Consider the following 6,826-nt stretch of genomic DNA (forward strand, 5'->3'; position numbering starts at 1 on the left):
GGTTCCCTGAAGACTCCCTTGGCCAGGTTCCCTGAAGACTCCCTTGGCCAGGTTCCCTGAAGACTCCCTTGGCCAGGTTCCCTGAAGGCTCCCTTGGCCAGGTTCCCTGAAGACTTCCTTGGCCAGGTTCCCTGAAGACTTCCTTGGCCAGGTTCCCTGAAGACTCCCTTGGCCAGGCTCCCTGAAGACTCCCTTGGCCAGGTTCCCTGAAGACTCCCTTGGCCAGGTTCCCTGAAGACTCCCTTGGCCAGGTTCCCTGAAGGCTCCCTTGGCCAGGTTCCCTGAAGACTTCCTTGGCCAGGTTCCCTGAAGACTTCCTTGGCCAGGTTCCCTGAAGGCTCCCTTGGCCAGGTTCCCTGAAGGCTCCCTTGGCCAGGTTCCCTGAAGACTTCCTTGGCCAGGTTCCCTGAAGGCTCCCTTGGCCAGGTTCCCTGAAGGCTCCCTTGGCCAGGTTCCCTGAAGGCTCCCTTGGCCAGGTTCCCTGAAGGCTCCCTTGGCCAGGTTCCCTGAAGGCTCCCTTGGCCAGGTTCCCTGAAGACTTCCTTGGCCAGGTTCCCTGAAGACTCCCTTGGCCAGGTTCCCTGAAGGCTCCCTTGGCCAGGTTCCCTGAAGACTTCCTTGGCCAGGTTCCCTGAAGACTCCCTTGGCCAGGTATCCTGTGTATTGAGAACTAGATATGTTTTGATCCCCTAAGTGGTGGAAAATGAATTAGTTCGTCAGATTGAAATGTTGAAGACTCTCTCTCTCTCTCTCTCTCTCTCTCTCTCTCTCTCTCTCTCTCTCTCTCTCTCTCTCTCTCTCTCTCTCTCTCTCTCTCTCTCTCTCTCTCTCTCTCTCTCTGAGGAGGAGGAGGAGGAGGCAGATAGCGAGATATAAAGTGTGGAACCAAGCGTGATATGACAGTGTGAGCGACAGTATTGATCAGACCACCACCGGAATGTTCATTAGTGACACACACACACACACACACACACACACACACACACACACACACACACACACACACACACACACACACACACACACACACACACACATAATGTTCTCGTTGCTTTTCATACTTCATGTAAGCTCACGACAGCCCCCGAGGCGGGACCAAAGAGCCAAAGCTCATCCCCCGCAAACACAACTAGGTGAGTTCAACTAGGTAGATACACACACACAGGCAATACAAGAACCGCCAAGGGACCAATCACACACCGCCTTGCACCACTGTGTGTGTGTGTGTGTGTGTGTGTGTGTGTGTGTGTGTGTGTGTGTGTGTGTGTGTGTGTGTGTGTGTGGGGGGCCTTAGCATGATTTTCTCCAATGGGTGTTTTTATCTGTTTTATTGCTCTAATATCCTTGCTAGAATGGGTGTGTTTTGTGTGTGTTGTGGACGGTGTGTCGACGCCTGTTCCCGGGTTCTGCGTCCCATTACAAAACTTTGCTCTCCATGTAACTTTTAGTGCATCTTACTTCACGTTATTTATCAGACCGGGAAGGTTATTGGGCAGCTTTATGTATGGTTAAGACTGCTCCCACGTCTCTCATCTTCATATGTGGTTTTCTAAGACAGTGGTGGATGGTTGCTAACCAGAGGTGGATGGTTGCTAGGTAGAGGTGGATGGCTGCTAGCCAGAGGTGGATGGTTGCTAGCCAGAGGTGGATGGCTGCTAGCCAGAGGTGGATTGTTGCTAGACAGAGGTGGATGGTTCCTAACCAGAGGTGGATGGTTCGTGTGGACGTTAAATGAACTCTTTGGTTCTCTTACCTAATAATACGTTGTATTTTTACGGGTTGGACCAATCAGGTGTAAGATCCCACTAGGTCAGCTACGGACGTTCCGTAAGATGCAACCCACAAAAGTTACCTAACTCAAGGTATCTAATTGCTGCTAGGTGAACAGAGGCATCAGGTGTAAGGTGCCAATAGGTTAACTACTGATCTTCCACAGCGTCACAACACTTACCTAACTCAAGGTACCTATTTACTGCTAGGTGAACAGAACCATCAGGTGACAGGAAAGATGCCCAACCGTTTCTGTCCCGCCCAGGGAGTAAACTCGGGACAAAAAATAATATGCCACAGCGCCCCTTAGCTTTTATCAAGCAAAAATATAATGTCAACACATTCTGAGGCTCCATTGACATTCTTATAATTGACATTTTCACTGTTTTACAATTAATTACAATTATGTTTCATCAAAAGCAACATTTAGATTTTTTGGGGCAATGAATAACATTTATCTGTTGGGAAATGTATTGTAAATGTCGGTGAAGAGAAGGCGGGAAGAGAGAGAGAAAGTTCATTTAGAGAGGTAAAATGCTTTCCCACACGCTGTGTGTGTGTGTGTGTGTGTGTGTGTGTGTGTGTGTGTGTGTGTGTGTGTGTGTGTGTGTGTGTGTGTGTGTGTGTGTGTGTGTGTACTCACCTTGTTGTACTCACCTAGTTGTGCTTGCGGGGGTTGAGCTCTGGCTCTTTGGTCCCGCCTCTCAACCGTCAGTCAACTGGTGTACAGATTCCTGAGCCTACTGGGCTCTATCATATCTACATTATAAACTGTGTATGGAGTCAGCCTCCACCACATCACTGCCTTATGCATTCCATCTGTTAACTACTCTGATACTGAAAAGTTCTTTCTAACGTCCCTGTGGCTAATTTGCCTTCTCAGTTTCCACCTGTGTTCCCTTGTTCGCGTACCTCCCGTGTTAAACAGTTTATCTTTATCTACCCTGTCAATTCCTCTTGATAATTTTGTAGATAGTGATCATGTCTCCCCTTTGTGTGTGTGTGAGTGATTCCTCACCTACTTCCCTATCATATCTACTTTCGAAGTTATGAATGGAGTTTGCTCCTTCGACCTTTGGTTCATTCCATTTTCCCACAACTCTTACACTAAAAGAAAACTTTCTAACATCTCTTTGACACATCTGAGTCTCAAGCTCCATCCATGCCGTCTTGTTCTATTGGTGTTCATTATGAACATTTCCTCTTTTTCCACTGTCAATCCCCCTAAGTATTTCATACGACTCTCTCATGTCTCCCCTATCTTTATTATTTTGTAGCGTCGTCAGGTTTAGTTCCTTCAGTCTCTCTTCATACCCCATCCTTCGCAATTCTGGAACGAGTCTCTTCGGAAACTTCTGAGCTCTTTCGAGTTTATGTATTTATTTAAGTTGAGCTCGATGTTGGGGCGGCATTCTCTTAAGATTGGTCTCGCGTAGGTGGCTTACAGCTATATAAATGCCTCCTTTTTGTTCAGGTTCCTGAATGATGTTCTGACTTTTTCTACAGTATACTGCTAACGTTGACTTAGGTGAGCCCTCGGACTTAGGTGAGGCCTGGGACTTAGGTGAGGCCTGGGACTTAGGTGAGGCCTGGGACTTAGGTGAGGCCTAGGACTTAGGTGAGGCCTGGGACTTAGGCTTGGAGTTATGTCCACTTGCAGGTCTCTTTGCCTGGTCGTTATAGGGAGGTAGTTGTAATAGTGGAGGGAGTGTGTGAGACTGCCCTTGATGGCTCAGTCATCTGGTGACTGGCTTCGTAGTTACAGTCATCTAGTTTCATCGCCATCGTTTTCACTATCATCACCACCGCCGTATTTATCATCACCATCTTGATCACCACTATCATTACCATTATGCCATCACACCACTACTATCACCACCATTACCACCATCTTTACCACCATCACGACCACTATTATCATTATTACTACCATCGTCACCATTAACACCATCATCACTCACACTCACCATTGTCACCATGCTAACATTACACAAATATATCAAATGGCGGCAAAGTTAGCAGCCTCCACATGGCAGCCTCAACCAGTCATTAACCAGTACATAACAAGTATCATTTTCCTCTTAATTACCATGTTATTAAAACATGTATATTGGGGCGGTAATTACCTTGCTATATGCTAATGAATGAACTGTAGGCTGTTACGCTCCGGGCTGCTGTTGGCGTTACTGTTATTACTTTAGTTATGGCTTGTGTTATTATTCCCGTTTTCTCTCAGTTATGGCTCGTGTTATTATTCCCGTTTTCTCTCACTGAATCATTCATAATTACGGAGTATATTAACATAATTTTATTTATCTGCGAGAGGGTCATTAAATGGTGATGGCTTTGTTTATTTGGGTTATAATATAACAATAATACTTTTATAATATAAAAGAGATCAGATTTCAATGCTTACTGTGAAGGAACTGTGATTGTTTGTTATCTTAAGTCACTGATTACGTGCTCTGTTTTGGCTATGTCTTAGAGGGTTAGGGAATGGCTCTTTTGTGGGGACTTGAAACTTAAGACACATAAGTGTAAGAACATAAATCTTACCTGTTCACACAGGCCAGTAGTCTTTAAGCAGTTACACAACTATTTACGAAACCTGTACATCTTTCCTTTGTAATGGTGACTTTGTATACATTCAATAAACAGTTTAGGAGCTGCAAACTTTACAACACAAGGTTATTATTGTTATAAACAACCTCGAAGTACTTCGTAGCTCATAAACTGTTTAATAAATATAAACAAAGCAGCCATGATTGAGGAAAGATGTACAGGTTTCGTAAGTGGTTGCATAAGTGCTTGATGAATCCTGGCCTCTGATTTACCCTAATCTTCTGCACACGATAATCCACGATGCATGAAAGCTGTCGTAAAAATCGACACTTGGTCTACTTCCCAGTGAGCATGAACCCATCAGCAACCAGTCCGATTTAAATGAGTACTCTACAGCCCAAGATGTAGGGAGCAGCAACTGAGAACAAGATCATGTTCACTTTAGTAATACATCCATCCAATTCAGAAGAAAACCCAATAAATTCCTTTCCAAGAAAGCAGCGAAAACACAACCATCATGTTTCCAAGAAATTTGTTGATACGTTTCCAAAGAAATATTTGCCTGCTGTTGAATTTTGGAGACTTAGGCGTGGTCGAAGTTCATATCCCACCGCTGCCACCAATAACAAAACAAAGGTTTCGATTGTGGACTTTGTTCTGAGAAATGTTTATATTGGTTTGTTTAATTGCTGTCTTAATCGAAGACTGAACTGTGTCGAGGTCCAGCCCCCTACATCTTGCTCAGAATGTCCACGACCATCTCACCTCAACACCATCACCCTGTGATTACTCACCCCACGATTACACCCCCCCATCACCCCACCACAGTCGCCCCATGACTGTTCTATGACCACTCACCCTGCCACCCACCACCTTATACTTCACCCTGCCACCCACCACCTTATACTTCACCCTGCGACTACTCAAGTGACGGAGCATCTGTCACAAAAGAGGTATGGAGCTGAAGGACTGTAACAAGTAGGGTCCCCCAAGGCTCGGTTCTAGATCACTATTGTTTATAATTTATGTGAATAACCTGTCTACCAGAAGGAAGGGAAAGGATCTACCAGGAGAAAGAACCGAACCACTACGACTTTACAGCACGCAGTGAGTGAGTGAGCTCATACACGTCAGTGCTTACAGATGACCCAAAGCCAACGAGGAGCGTAACAATCGGAGGACTGTACGGAGTTACAGGAGGACCTTGACACACTAAACAGAGTGGGCAGGAATTCAATCCCATCACGCGTAAAGTAATGAAGATCGAACGGAGACAGGAAGTATCTAAACCATAAGGCATCTACAGGAATTGGAAAGAAAGATTTGGAAGTAGGTATAACTCCAACACGGGAGGCACACATAAACAGGACAACATCGGCAGCATATGGGACGCTGGCAAACATTAAAACACTTTATCAACCTAAATCATGACTTAACAAGGCAATTTACGCAACATTTATTAGACTAACAGTGTAATAAAAAGCAATAGTGTGTAATTCGCATTTTGTGGAGCATAGTACAACAATGTTAAATATTGAGAGGTTACAAGGCAATTGGTGCCAGAGCTGTGAGGATAAGTTAATGGAACTATATTTCACAACCCCTAGAGGAAAGAAACAGAAGGGACATGATCACAACATTGAAAATAATGAGTGGAAAAGATAATGTAGACAAGAACTGCCTCTTTAAGTTGAGAGAAGGTAGGACAAGAGGACATAAATGTAAGCTGGAAGCACAAATGAGCGGAAGAAATGAGAGGAAAATACTCGTAGTGTTCGGGAGGTCCACAAGAGGAATGTTGTGACACAAGTTGTGGAAGTTACCTACAACCACAACTTTAGGGACAGATATCACCAAGGAATTATCATTTTAGAAGAGTTTAATTATACTTCAACAGGTAGAACAAGTCTATAGTAGGCGGGGCGTATAAAGAGCCCGTGCCTATCACTCTATTGGCCATCGCTAACGACCTTACTCATTACCACTCCTACGACGGTAACCTTTTGACCCCTCGCCACCTGGTCCCTTATGATACGACCCCTCGGCCCACGACCCCTCGGCCCACGACCCCTCGGCTCACGACCCCTCGGCTCACGACCCCGTAACTCCATGATAACTGTATCATCACTACACGACCTTCGCCTTACGATATTATCTCTCTCTCACTCCTTTCTCATCCCATCTCTCACACCTTCCTCACCCGTCTCTCTCTCTCTCTCTCTCTCTCTCTCTCTCTCTCTCTCTCTCTCTCTCTCTCTCTCTCTCTCTCTCTCTCTCTCTCTCTCTCTCTCTCTCTCTCTCCCCTTTACCACGGGTCTGGACACGTTACTCCTCGCAAACCAATGAATACTCCATCGCTACCTTGTGACGTCACTGGGATCACAGGGCCCTCAGAGGTGACGTCACAGGGTCGGCATGAGTGACGTCATATGGTCCTGACCTAGAAATAGACAATATTTAATTGAATAAATTAAACGAGAATTTTTTTTTATTT

Source organism: Procambarus clarkii, chromosome 8 (genome assembly GCF_040958095.1).
Source record: "Procambarus clarkii isolate CNS0578487 chromosome 8, FALCON_Pclarkii_2.0, whole genome shotgun sequence".
In the NCBI taxonomy this organism is placed as follows: Eukaryota; Metazoa; Arthropoda; class Malacostraca; order Decapoda; family Cambaridae; genus Procambarus; species Procambarus clarkii.